Source organism: Rhinopithecus roxellana, chromosome 18, assembly GCF_007565055.1.
Source record: "Rhinopithecus roxellana isolate Shanxi Qingling chromosome 18, ASM756505v1, whole genome shotgun sequence".
Taxonomy (NCBI): Eukaryota; Metazoa; Chordata; class Mammalia; order Primates; family Cercopithecidae; genus Rhinopithecus; species Rhinopithecus roxellana.
The window spans coordinates 97592358-97607652 of record NC_044566.1 but is presented as its reverse complement, the minus strand read 5'-3'; the positions used below and the strand labels follow the sequence as shown (position 1 = coordinate 97607652).

The window sequence follows — 15295 nt, the reverse complement described above, 5'->3', positions numbered from 1 at the left end:
GAAAGATAGCAAAGATGGTAGTGGATGGAGAAGTAGATGGATAGTGGACAGAGAGACTGTGATACTGTAATAGACAAGTCTATTGAGACGGTCAGTTAAAAAAGAAAAATGAAGAATATGTTTAAAATGTCCCCCATGATATATTTAAATGCATTTGTGCATTTTCCTAATTTGGAAAAAAAAAAACAAAACAGTCCTTAATATCTGCTTCATCCAAGCAGAAAGATCACCTGAGGTCAGGAGTTCAAAACCAACCTAGCCACATGGTGAAACTCTGTCTCTACTAAAAATACAAAAATCAGCTGGGCATGGTGACACACACCTGTAATCCCAGCTACTCGGGAGGCTGAGGCAGGAGAATCACTTGAACCCAGGAAGTGGAGGTTGCAGTAAGCCGAGATCATGCCACTGCACTCCAGCCTGGGCGACAGAGCAAGACTCTGTCTCAAAAAAAGAAAAAAAAAATCACCCACGGGACAATTTATCCTTACCCATACAAAACTTACAGCCTCAAGAGGAAGATGAGCTTGGACCACTGTTTTCTAGAGAAAATTGGTCCTAAAAATCACTACTTTGTAATGATTGGCACAGTTTCCCAACATATCTTGATTAAAAGAAAATGATAGATTACTAATTTGAGGCCCTTCATAGTGCCATCTTTGCGTCACAGTTGCAAAATCTTCACCTTCTAGTTCTGTTAATGCTGGCTTACACCTGTTCTTTCTCGTCCTTTCCCACGGTCCTTACAATACAACTGTTTATTTTTAAACAACTACATGCCTTTTTTTAAAAAGTTCACATTGAAATGTCTTAACAATCGTTATCCGAAAGAGGGCGCAAATTTCTTATGAAATATAGTGCAGTATTTTACAACATGTCTTTGCTGCTAGTGGTATTTAAATTTCACAGCTGCGGTAATTTAATGCAGAAAGACTATTCCTGCGGCATGTGCATGTGAATTCTGTTCTGTGGTGTGTGTGCTAATTAAGAGCCTTTTGCTTCTTCAGAGGAGTTTCAGAGAAGAGCTAAGCCTTGCTGAAGTTAAGAAGTAAGTTGAAGCTAACATTTTTCTATTCTGGGTAGCCAAATCAAATTAAGATAGAATATTTTAAAATTAAACATTAAGTGGGTGGGGGAAAAAAACCTCTCTGTTTACAATCTTCTAATTTTAGGATGTATTTCCATTCTACCACAGATTAAAGAATGCCTAATGAAGTGAATATAATTCAGAGTTTGTGTGAGGTTGGTTAATAGCTAATCAGTTTCGGCAGGGGGGGTTGTTGGTTTTTTGTTTTGTTGCCAGAGCTGGAAACATTCATAATTCAATGAATGCCCAGTATGCACGGCTCTTCTTGCATACAGGAGGCAGTATGAATTGCGAACAGTGGGAATCAAGTGGATTCCGGTTTCAGCTATTCCTTTAGCTTGAGTCCCAACATAATTTGTGTACGTTTTCTGATGGGGACGATATGCCAAAGAGGTGCTGAAGTAGAATTGGGTGTCATAAATATGAACTGTGCAAATGGAAGGAAGTGCAAAGAGGAAACCATTTTTGAATGGTAGTAATGTACCACAAGTCTCCGTTACTGAACAGAAATTCATTTAACCAAATTCTGCACTTGAAATATATAGATTAGGGCACAACTTCACTCCACAGAACGGCATTTCCAAATCTGAAGTCCTGTGCTTATTCTTGCTTCTGTAACTGGCTTGGATTCCAAATTCCAGGGTTTTCATCACACCTACCTGCCTGGTAATTTGCTGGGGTGCGGTAGCCATGAACTACCCATGAGTAACAAACATTCACCTGGGTAATTCGGATTGGCTTCCAGACCCTAAAAGTGAAACCAATTATAAGTAGAGAATCCCTGAAACTTTATCTGCCAATTGATTAGCACTGGTGGCTATCAACTAGAACCCAAAACTACATTCTCCAGTGGCAACATACAAACAGCACTAAATGAGGGCAAATGCAGAGCTAAATTCATAGTCCCTTTTTATGTACCAGTCTAAAACGACATTGCCAAGTAGATCTGCAGAAATTTTTGATAGAGAACCAACATGACAACAAGAGCCAAGCATTATTTCCAGCTTTCATTTGATTACAAATCTGTGACCCACTGACATTTTTTTTTTTTTTTTTTTGAGACGAAGTCTCTATTGCCCAGGCTGGAGTACAGTAGCAGAATCTTGTCTCACTGCAACGTCTGCCTCCTGGGTTCAGGCGATTCTCCTGCCTCAGCCTCCAGACTAGCTGGCACTACAGGTGCCCACCACCACGCCCAGCTAGTATTTTTTGTATTTTTAGTTTCACTGTATTGGCCAGGCTGCTCTCAAACTCCTGACCTCATGATCCACCCACCTTAGCCTCCCAAAGTGCTGGGATTACAGGCGTGAGCCACTGCACGCAGCCAACAAACTGTTTCTATGAATTACCAACGAGCATTCATACCTCCTCTTCATATATGATGATAGAGTGATATCAATTGATTCATCATATTGGTTTCCACTTGTCAGTGGCCAAACCTGCCTTCATCATGCACCCCATGCGGCTGCAAGGTCAATGTGTGTGTTCGCTCTGAAATCCTCACACTGCATCTTGGCCAGCTTCCTCCTTTCCTGACCATAAGATCTGATCTCTTCTTCTATAGGGTAGAGTCTGGATCACATTTTGTTTTCTGGATTTCTGAGGCCATGATTCCTCCTCTTCCTCTGCCTGCTTCTATAGCCAACACCATTGTTCTGCTGTACCACCTTATGGCAACAACTCTAACATCTTAGATTACATTCCTGTAGACTCCACAGAGAAGGCAATTTGTAAGTACCCAAGTTGTTTGATAATGCTGAACTTCGTAACATTTCTTTTTTTTTTTTTTTTTTTTTTTTTTTTTTTTTTTTTTTTTGAGATGGAGTCTCGCTCTGTTGCTCAGGCTGCAGTGCAATGGCGCAATCTCGGCTCACTGCAACCTCCACTTCCTGGGTTCAAGTGATTCTCCTGCCTCAACCTCCTGAGTAGCTGGGATTACAGTCACCTGCCATCATGCCCGGCTAATTTTTGTATTTTTGTAGAGATGGGGTTTCACCATGTTCGCCAGGCTGGTCTTGAACTCCTGACCTCAGGTGATCCACCCACCTCTGCCTCCCAAAGTGCTGGGATTACAGGCATGAGCCACCGCGCCCGGCTGAACTTTGTTACATTTCTAAAACATTTTATAGCTCTCCAAGAATAGAAACCAGATCAAATGTTTGAGGACAGCAATGTCAAAGTAGAGGGTAGAAAGGAACCAAAGTCACTGGACTCGTAAAACAACACAGAAGAAAACGTGAGGATGCTGGCATTACAACTGAATTTTGAACCTGTTTTCACCTTTAGTATTTATACTGAGACATGTGGAAATATAATAATGTTTCAATATGCCTTCTCTCAAATGATCACTTTTTAGTTGGTACATGACTAAAAGGTTTGCTGTATTCATTGGAGTAAAATTCGTGTTCTGAATTAATTTGCTTAGAAGATGAATCTGATTTTATAATAAAAATTTTAAAGGAGTCAATTAGAAAAGTGCAGCTAGAAGAAAGTTATTGCATTATTTAAGGGCTTGAATAATATATAAAGGTAAGTTAGTAATAAAAAGCTAACTACGAGATGGCTTTATTTCTTATTGAAACTGCATTTTCTACCTTTCCAGAATATTGTCCTGAGAACACTTACATATTCCTTTTTTTTTTTTTTAGAAAAACTGTTGAATAAAGAAGGCACTCATTATTTTCAGCTCCCATAGTTATAATTCTCGTTTCCATAGAAATTTGCAGCATCCCATAGAGTACAGTATTTTATTCAGCTTTCAAAAGATCATCTTGACCCTTTAACACATGTTTACTTTTGGCTGGGCAAGGTGGCTCACTCCTGTAATACCAGCACTTTGGGAGGCCAAGGTGGGAGGATCACCTGAAGTCAGGAGTCCAAGACCAGCCTGAGCAACATGGTGAAGCCCCTTCTCTGTCAAAAATATAAAAATTAGCCTGGCGGAGTGGCATGCACCTGTAATCTCAGCTACTTGATGGGGACTGAGGCAGGAGAATCGCTTGAGCCTGGGATGCGGAGGTTTCAGCCTAGGCAGCAGAGCAGAGACAGACTCTGTCTCAAAAAAAAAAAAATGTTTACTTTTAAGAACTGCTCACATTAGTTACAAAAGACCACTTTTTAGTTGTTAATATGCGTTAGATAGCAAATACTTGGCATATATGCATTCTTTGACAATATCAGACAAAAAACTAAACAAAAATTGCATGCTAGCTAGTGGCTCTGACTGGGAAATGAGAAGTAATGTTAATTCTTAACGTTGGCTACGTTTGTCACCTGTAAAATATGATCAAGCCTGTTAGTCTAACTTAATGGCTTGAGTAATCGACAGAGTGTAGTTTCATTGGAGGTTGGGGGAAGACACTGCTTTTTTCCACTGACACTGAGGATACCAGTTTACTACTATGTGATACTTTTTGCTTAGAACTGGAAGAGATAAGTAGTATTTTTCAAGTTTTGAGGTTTGGGTGTTTGGCTCTTGTGGATGTGTCATGTTTAAAAAAGCTTGTTCACAACTACTGGCTTAGGAAGTGGCTTGCAGTTAACAACAATCTGACTTGGAACACCGGGTGGAATGACCACGTGGCCCAGTGGCCCAGGGCCCACACCGAGAATTCAGCAGCTGTGCATGCTAAATCTGGCTCTGTCATTAACCTGCCGAGGAACCTTCTACAAATGCTTAATTCCAACCATGAAAGTAAACATAGGCACCAATGCCTGAGAATAGTTGTACAGGAAATCAGACCTTGTGCAGAAAATAAATAGAACTCATCTGCCTTTCCTTTGTAACACTTGTTGGAGGCAGGGAGGAATTCAGAATGACCAGGCTGTAGATTACCGTTCTTTGCTTCTAATTAAGAGGCAACTATACGCAAGTGAGCATAATTAGGAGAAACTGGGGCAGCTGGGGCAAGTATGGGCAAAACTTAAGCCAACTTTGAGAACTAAAGGGCAAATCTCTGGAGTGGTGAGAAAGATTTCTCCATGGTTCTGTCTCTTGCTAGTTGCATATGTGTACAATGACCCCATCACACTCTGCGTCTGAGCCTTCCTCTCTTTCTAGTTCTTTTCCTTGTCTCCCTGTTCCTTCTTGTTTTTCCTTTGTTTGCACTGTCTGAAGAGGAGGAGGAAACAATATTCTCCCATTGCATTTTTTATTTCCTTCCTCTATCACCAGAGGTAGGCAGAGCTTTTGAGACTCCTTTCGACACACTCACTTTTTAGACGGGAAAAATGGGCCCAATCACATGTAAATATGAACAGCAAGGTAGTGACAGCTAGAACAGATGGCAGGTCCTTTAAATGCCAGTCCAGTGCTATTTCCATACATTGCACCCAAGTTTAATGATTAAGAACAAACAATAACACTCCCAAGGCTGAGTTGACCTTATGTTTTTCATATGTAAAATTGTATTCTATGTTTGTTACTTCACAACTGTGTTAGTCCATTTTCACATAGCTATAAATATCTGAGACTGGGTAATGTATAAAGATAAGAGGTTTAATTGCTAGATTTTGCAGGCTGTACAGGAACATGATGCTGGCATCTACTTGGCTTCTGGGCAGGCCTCAGGAAACTCACAATAATTGTGGAAGATGAAGTGGAAGCTTGCATGTCACATGGGCACATGGCCAGAGCAAGAGCAAGAGAGTGAGGTGGGAGGTGCTCCACACGTTTAAATGACCAGATCTCATGAGAACTCATTCACTATCACAAGAATAGCACCAAGAGGATGGTGCTAAACCATTCATGAGAAATCTACCTCCATGATCCAATCACCTCCCATCAGGCCCTACCTCCAATACTGGGAATTACAATTCTACATGAGATTTGGTGCAGACAGATCCAAACCATATCAGCAACCACAGGAGTTAGGGCAGGTGGTGAATGTGACAGCATTTAAACACTATTATTTCATCTACATGGAATTATGTGATGTAGAGTATGAATGTACATACTTTGAAATTCAATGTGATTTTGAAGTATATCCACAAGTGTGGTTCATCTTTGGCCCAGTTTGGCCAGAAATAAAATACTGCACTGGAAATATGTATGCTACGTTCACTAAAAAATTTTAAAATGAGAGTTAAAGGTCATAATCATAGTTATGAACATAGAGGCCAAGGCGGGTGAATCACTTGAGGTCAGGAGTTCAAGACCAGCCTGGCCAACATGGTGAAACCCCATCTGTACTAAAAATACAAAAATTAGCTGGGCGTAGTAGCACATGCCTGTAATCACAGCTACTAGGGGGGCTGAGGCAGAAGAATCTCTTGAACCCAGGAGGCAGAGGTTGCAGTGAGCTGAGATGGTGCCACTGCACTCTAGCCTGGGCAACAGCACTAGACTCTGTCTAAAATAAAATAAAATAAAAAAATACATGTATTATATTATAAATAACAAATACAAGTTATGGCTATAGCAAAACAAAAAAAAATCATGGTACAAACCCACATTCACATTTGTCCAGTGAGAGGTAAAGCAAACACCAGTATATACGGAAATTTAAAATCCGCCCTTTTAAGCTGGGCATGGCGGCTCATGCCTGCAATCCCAACACTTCGGGAGGCCAAAGCAGGTGGATCACCTGAGGTCAGGAGTTTGAGACCAGCCTGGCCAATGTGTTGAAACCCTGTCTCTACTAAAAATATAAAAATTAGCCAAGGGTGGTGTTGCATGCCTGTAACCCCAGCTACTTGGGAGGTTGAGGCATGAGAATTGCTTGAACCTGGGAGGCAGAGGTAACAGTGAGTCGAAGTCGCGCCCTTAAACTTCAGCATGGGCGACAGAGTGAGACTCTGTCTCAAAAAATAAAAAAAATAAATAAAATCCACCCTTTTGAGAAGTCTTCTGCCCTGAGAGTGAGAGTCAGCCAGAGCTTTTCAGGTGCTAAGTAACAAAGAATGGTGCCATTTAAAATAGGTGGAAGTGTGGAGGTACATAACACTTAGAACTTAGCTTGATTTTCCCTAAGCCAATGAAATAAAGAGTCTTGAAAGTCAAAAGTAATTGGCTGTTAGGAAAAAGAGTATAAGAAACTGGTGAGTCTAATCTGTGAGTGAAGTTACCATACACCTATTCCAGGTAGCAAAACAGACTAAAAGAAAAAATACTGCATTTTCCAAAATTCATAAAATTTCCCAAACTCATAAAATTTATGAATTTAGGAAAATGCAGTATGCTTTTCTATTAGTTTGTTTTTTCTATTAGTTTGTTTATGAATTAGGAAAATTCATAAATTTCATGCCTAAAATTCATATTTAGGACAATGCAGCATGTTTTTCTATTAGTTCATATTTTCTATTAGCTCATATGTTTTTCTATTCATTTCATATTAATATTACGTGATTCCAAACTATCTGTAGAAAAATTATTTAGTGATAAACATTTATATGCATATATGCAATCGATTGTAAAAGGCAAAAAAAGCAATTATTTGAGGATTAATTGTTTAAAGTATAAACTGACAAAGCCCTTATATTTATAAGATTTTAATTTGAAAGGATATGACATTCCTTCTTCATGTTAGAAGATTATATTCAAAAGAGCAAATAAAAATTAGACATTTACAGTTTGTTTTTGAGAGTTCATGCTTAACATTCTACCAATATTAATCATATATCCTTTTTTGACTAATAAAATTAAATTCAACAACATTTAGCAAATGCCTATAGTATACCCAGTTCTATAATATCTATTCTTTAATTTGTTGAATCCTCTCAATCACATCTGGAAATTAATATGAAATAATAAAATTTTATTATTTGCTTTTCTCCCCTACAGTATATGAACTCTAGAAACTCAAGAATAAACAGAGTATCATTCAGGTTGCTTAACCAAATTTCACTGGCTGCTTTATTTAGCATGTCAAAAAATCACAATATAATCTTTCATATGGCGTTTTGATTGGAAATAAAACATTGCTTAACTCTATAGGATTACATATATGGATGACTTGCATGGTGGGAGGCAGCTGACACAGGGCATGGTTGTTTGTCAGAAAGATTTATGCCAGAAATCCTAGAGGTGTGGCAGTTATGATAATACAGGAAAAACATGACATCAACTTTGTTCTTTAGATCTTTTTCTTATTCTTCACAAACCCTAAATCAAACATAGAAACAGCTATTGCTTTGAACCACAAAGAGAGGTGTGTCTATTATCAGTCTGCCGTGTTATCAGCATACAATTCCATTGTGATTTCCTTTCTTTTTATGTTACTATTTAGAAGTCATGTATACAGACGACTGCATGAACCTGAATCACAAAGCCTCCTAGTAATACACTTGTAAATATTTTATTGGGGGGCATAAATATATCTTTGAGGAGAACCTAGATGAAATAGGGTAGTTTTCAACTTTTTTTTTTAGATGGAGTCTCACTCTGACGCCCAAGCTGGAGTGCAGTGGTGTGATCTCAGCTCACTGCAACCTCCATCTCCCGGGTTCAAGCAATTCTCCTGCCTCAGCCTCCCAAGTAGCTGGGATGACAGGCGTGCGCCACCACACCCAGCTAGTTTTTGTATTTTTAGTAGAGACAAGGTTTCACCGTTTTGGCCAAGCTGGTCTCAAACTCCTGACCTCAGGTGATCCACCTGCCTCAGCCTCCCAAAGTGCTGGGATTGCAGGTGTGAGCCACTGTGCCTGGCTCAACTTTTAAATATTATTCAAATCTTGCTTCTAATTCAAATTTTTCTTCAGCACCAAACTCAAATAATTTTTCAGATTTATACATTTTTGAAAAATATTAATAACATGCAAAATGTTATTCCAATTGATATACTACTTCAACATATGCTTTATGACCTAATGTGCATTAAGAAGTCATTTTTGAGTCCAGGCACAGTGGCTCACACTTGTAATCTCAGCAGTTTGGGAGGCCAAGGCAGGCAGATCACCTGAGGTAGGGAGTTTGAGACCAGCCTGACCAACATGGAAAAACCCTGTCTCTACTAAAAATACAAAATTACCCAGGCATGGTGGCACATGCCTGTTATTCCAGCTATTCGGGAGGCAGGAGAATCGCTTGAACCCAGGAAGCGGAGGTTGCGGTGAGCCAAGATCGCGCCTTTGCACTCCAGGCTGGGCAACGAGAGCGAAACTCCGTCTCAAAAAATAAAAGAAAAAAAGAAGCCACTTCTGGGTCCCAGTTTCCTCATTTGAAAATATTGAATTAGGTACCTTTTAAAGGTCCTTTCTAACTTCAGCATTCTAGAAATAAAAATGTATACCTTAGTTTGATGTCCTTTAAAATAACAATATTTTTATGGCTATTTAAAAATCATTGGTTTTTAAATGTTTTCACCAGAAAACAAAATGAACATGAGAAGGAGAGTCCACAGCACAGTAAACGATGCCCACTGCAGAACATCCCCAACTCAGGATGGCAGGGAAGAAGGGTGGGCGCTCACTGGCAGAACACTCCCATTCAAGTCACTGGGCCAGCTCCATTTGGCTGAGAGCACAGGCCAGAGCTCAAAGCACGCAGAAGACAGATTTAAGAATTCTCTAATGAACTCTTCTTACTGTGTGTGTGAACTCAAAGAAAAATGTTCCAGGCCCAAACTAACATAGTGAATGACCCTTGCTCAGGACACCATTAAACAGCATATTATTGAACTTCAATTCACCTACTGCAAGAGCTAGACATATACTGAAATGAAGTAAGGAAACTAGGTACCCTGTTCAAATACCTCGATTATACAAGCAATTTTCCTGAAAATAAAGTTAAATCAAGTTATTCAGAATTGTCTTAATGCATTTTGTGCATGTTCATTCACACACTGTAGATACTGACTGTACTCTGTACACAAACTACAAAGAGTTGTCTTGGTGGGAGGCAACTTCTCACGAGTGGAGACTCTGGAACTGAGCTGGCTACATTGAAACCTCACCTCCACCACCTTCCAGAGCAAGTGACTTAATCTCTCTGTGGTTCAGTTTCCTCTTCCGTACAATGGGAATGAAAATAGTACCCCATTGCATGGAGTTTTTATTACATAGTATCTATTGCATGGAGTTGTTAGAAGGTACAAGATCAGTGTTTATTAGATAGAAATGAGCGAATGCCTACATTTTGAAGAAAAAAAAAAGACCTCTCAAAATGAAGCACTAGCTTATAGGTATGTTTTTGTCAGAACATGCGTTTTTAACCCTGAAGTGATTCATTTTAAACTTCCTCTGATTTTCCCCACAATGTGAGCCACATGGTAACTTGGGACTTCTGACGTAGTTTGGAATAAACTTTGCACCTGCTCTATCGTGAGGACCGGACCGGGGAGAGGAGCAAGTATCTCCATTTGGTAACAGACACTAGACTGTTGCTTCCCACTCCTTACACCTAATCATTGAGAAAACCAAGGGATATGGAAATCATTCACTCTGTCCTCCGTGTCCTCTGCTCAGCTTCTCGTCCCAGTGCGGTCTCCCTCTGATTTCCCGCTTCTTCTCTCCTTTGTCTTTATTTCTTGCCCCTTGCTTTTCTCTTTGCAATTTCTGTTCCCTTTACTCTCTCTGCCTTATAATTGGTCACTTCTTTCATTTATTTTTACTTTTTGTAGAGACAGGCAGGCTGGTCTCGAACTCCTGGCTCATGCTCCTGAAGAGCTGGGACTACAGGTGGCTGGTTTTTTTTTTTTTTTTTTTTAAGAGATGGGGGCTCTCCCTGTGTTACTGAGGCTGGTCTGGAACTCCTGGGCTCAAGTGATCTCACTGCCTCAGCCTCTGGAAGGGCTGAGAGAGATTACAGCACCCAGCTGTTCACCCTTTTAAATTTTAACTGCCCTCCGGTTTTATTTCTCACTTTCCTTTGCAAGCCCCGCACCCCCCACCACCTTTGCTACCCTGGACTAACCTCTGCTCTGACTTCCTGGTTTCCCTCCCTCTGCCCTCACTCTGGGCACCAGTCCCTTCCGTGTTGGCATTTGACTCCACACTTTCTGCTTTCCTACTTTGAGATTTGCAATACACTTCATCCTTACTCACTTACTGCTGTCAGTCTGACTGATTAATACCACTTTTATGAAAAATGTAATTTTATCTCTTTAAAGAGACACAAGGGAATGAGAGGCATGAGTGAACTAAATAATAGTCATTATTTACTAAGCATCTACTACATTCCTGTCCTTCATATACATTCTCTCTAATCCGCACAACGCCTTTGAAAGAAGCTGTCATTTAGTCCCGCTTTATACTTGAAGAAGTGATGCTGAGTGAGATTAGGGGACCTGCCCAAGGGCATTCAGAGGTAGAATTTTATCTCACATCTTTCTGGTTACATCAACTACCCTCTGTCCACTATATCTCCCTGATTCTTAAGTGAATGAAACTACCATGCTTTATCACGTTTCTCCTAAACAGAAGGAAAAAGTGACAATAAATCTACATGTAGAGATTTTAGATGTTCTCCATGCACTGCCTCCCACATACACATCTATATGGACGCCACCTTTAAATTTAGCAAAGGAGGGAGGCAGAAAGTGAGTGGGAATAAAATAAAGACACCAAAGGAAAACTGCTCCTCTCCTCTCCTTGATGTTATCTGTGAATGACTGAGTTCATCAGGAATCCTAGACTCAGGGGTTTTTGGAGTTGAAAGTGGTCTCGGAAGCTATCCAAAATAACTCCTCTGTTTTACAAATGAGGGAGCTATAACTCAGAGACATAAAATCACTTGCCCAAAACATATAGATTAACATACTGCCCCGACCTGGGTGGGAGGTTAAATTGATATTCATCAAGTGCTTATGGACAAACAAAATGTACCCAACCTGTCTACAAGCCCTGGAAGGTTCTAGCATCCCAGAGTGAGAGTCATTCCATGCTCGAAGGGTATTCCTGTTGGGACCCAAACCGTACTCCTCCCCTCAAGGGGCTCAAGAGGAGTCTAGATGATCCTAAGATAATTTAGAATTGGGAATGAGTGTATTTCAAATGAATGCATGAAAAACAAATCCACAAGGTACATGGCACTGACTTGTAATAGGCCCATAGAAACATTCTGATGGAGTACGACTTCACAGGTTGCCAAATGACAAAATAAGGCAACTGTTTGTATAGTTATAAGTTGCAAAAACAATTATATATATATTTATATAAATGATGGTGATGCAATGGTGAGAATAAGTGTTCATTCCTATTTCTATCACTCTGTAGCTTTCATGCTAAGTAATTACAAATATCACTGGATTTGCTTAAAGCATTAAGATAAATGAAATGTTAGGGAAAATGGAAGGAAAAAGAACACAGATATGCTCTTTTAATATCTTGGTACCAGCATTAATGTCTTATTTAACACGTTGTAACAATACTTGGCTCCTGGGCAGTTTTTTTTTTTTTTTTAGTTAGTTAAAAAAGACAACTGCCTAGGAGCCAAGTATCATCAGGAATTCAGTTTCTTCCCACCTGATTAGCAGCACGCCACCTCACTGGAATCTAGGAAGGAGCTAATGTATACTGAAACCAAATGTGATGCTTAGAAAATCCTTGAGCTATTGAAAGGCACACCTGTGTTGCTTGGTAGGTGTACCGAATCTCAAGTAAGGAATTTCTGCAAATCTCCTGTTTAGTTGGCTAAACTGGTTTTCACTCCTACTGAACAACCCCAGGGTGGGGGAAATCCTCTATTTCTCCTTAATAACCATAATAAGCCAAAGAAATAATTTTCAACGCTAATTCCAGTGACTTAGACCTCAAAAGTGGAAAGGTTCAGAATATGTTTCAGGGCATTATATGTCTTTGGGTCAAATTTATTAATTTATAGATCAGTTAGTAGTTTTCATATTGGAAAAGATCTACAGCTTTTTGTAAAGACTAAACTATTGTTAACTAAGATGTTACTTTGAATAATTTAGAGGAGGCAACTTTTTTGATGTATTCACTTTTATATTTAAATTAAGAATAGTCTGTTATGAAATTTCAGTGAACTGAATCCTAAAGAAAATAAGGAAGCATTTATCAGTCAAAAGTACTCTATAAATCAGTTTGCAGATTAACTGCAAAGGTTATTTGGGAACTGTATAATCTTAAAGCAAAACAAGCCATTTATCCATTACTTCTTCTCAAAAATCTCTATTTGGTCCATTTTTATTTTCTGGACATTCTTCTTTTAGATTATATGCTACTCCATAATATCTTTAGAATTCTCCTGACTAAACTAGCTTGAGAAGCATGAGATATAAGACATTCTAAAATAAAAGTGTTTGATTCATTACATAATTATTATCTAGGTATTAAAGAAAGTTAACATTTTTCATTCTTTGGTCAGGCACTTCATGGCCTCTAATATACAGCTTTCCACAGTAACTATGTAGTACATTCTAGGGAAGAAAAAGAAAAGAGTTTAGGGTTGTTTAACCTCATAGAAAGGAGAAAGGAAAATTTAAAAAGTCCACAGGCATGACGACCCTCGTCTGTTTTAGCTGGCAAAGGAACTAATAGTGCTGCCATTTAAGTCTTAATTTATGGATTGTTTGTGGTGTTTCCAATCCCTTTTAAGTTGAAATTGTGTGTTGCAATCTCTACAGTAATAGAATATTTCTTTTTTCAAAGTTTTCAACAATGAGATTAATATTCTTTCTTCCTGTGATGCATACCACCATGTGTTATGCTAAATTAACTGCTTATACACATATACACAAAGCTCAACCAGTCAGAGCTGTGGTTCTCAGCCTGAGTACACGTTAGAAGTTTTGGAAATACTGCTACCATGGCCACCCCCAGAGATTCTGGCTTCACTGGTGTGGCGATGCAGCAGAGAGAGAAGAGTGTTCCAAGTTGGAATTCAGAATTTGTTTCCTCTGGATGCTATGTTGCAACGGTAATCTGGGTTTATGGATTTTTAAAGTATGATAGGTAGAACTACATTATATATTAAATAAACTTTGAAGACTGGTTTAAAACACCAAACCATTCTTCAAAGTTCTTTCTTTAAAACAAACAATGTGCCTTTGGATCCAAACACAGTGGAATTTATAGCCAACTAGGTGATAAATTAGGAAGTGCTGGAGTCTTAAAGGTCACAGCACTACACTTGTTTTGTGTCAAAAGTCAGTCAGGGTTTTGTCTGGTAAAAACAAAGAAATAATCAATTTAGTGAGTACCTACCATAGGCAAGTCACAGTAAACAAAGGGACTATCAAACAAGGCCAAGAAATAAAGTATTAAATTTGTGTAATTTGTAATTTTAGAAAAATCAGTAAGAAGTGTTATGGTTAATGGGTTTTTGTGTTTTTCAAATAGTAATTGGATCATAAATAGGCAGATTATTCAGAAAGGAATATGGCATAGAAATAATAGTGGAAATATGCTGGAGGGCAAAAAAACAGATGATAAAACACTTTGAAAAGGCAAGCCATACAAAAGAATAGAGGATGCTTTGTAGTCACTGCTCAAAGGTGACTGCTTTGCATAGCAAGGAGGATGAGAAGAAAGAGGTTAGGAAGATACTTCTCAAACTCGGTTTTTAAGTTTAGCTTACCAGTGAACCTAACATGATACATCAGGACAAGTTGGGGTTCAGAGCACAACAGTAGGGTAACTGTGTCTGCATCGTCACCCTTGTACCCATTCAGGAAAACGGTGGGACTGTTAAGCACATAGAAGCCCACCGCCTGCCAGCCGCTGCACAGCTGCAAGAGTAGGACTTACTTTGTGTTCTCAGAGCACAGATTACAGCATTTAGATAGACATTGAAGACAGACAGATTTGGGCTCAATAGGAAGAAAAACTTTCTTAAAAGGGCTGTCAAAACATGAAAAAACACAGTAGATATTTTGCCATGCGCTGAACTGCAGGTCCTGAAGGGTGGAGCATGGGCTAAACATTATCTCTAGAAATAGACGGGATAATTGTTTTGAGTGTGGAGCGTGTCCTGCTGGTCTCCAGTGGTTCTTCCCATCTAAGGTTTGATGATTCTATGTCCAGCTTCCTCTCTTCCCCAGTTACCTTGTCGCTTCTAATTTCACTGGGCACCCATTTGGTTTAAAAAAAAAATGACAAAAGGAAATTAAGAAATTCTTCACATTGAACCAGAATGTCTCTACCTAAAGATAGTGACACAGAGGGTTAGTACGAGATTTATCACAGCAGACTGATTGATAGGTTTTAGACCTTTCGTTACTTTTGGCAACAAGTGAACCCTGGAAGCTCATACCAAGAATTGCAAGAACTTTTAAGTGGACAAATAATAACCCCAGTGTCCTTGTTCTCTCA

The 15295-nt window shown here is 39.2% G+C and overlaps 1 protein-coding gene across 1 annotated transcript in view; it reads left to right on the top strand.

Annotated features, from left to right (window-relative positions):
• The window catches only part of CLDN10 (claudin 10), a 127002-nt gene that overhangs the window by 85520 nt on the left and 26187 nt on the right, over positions 1-15295 (top strand). The window lies entirely within an intron of this gene.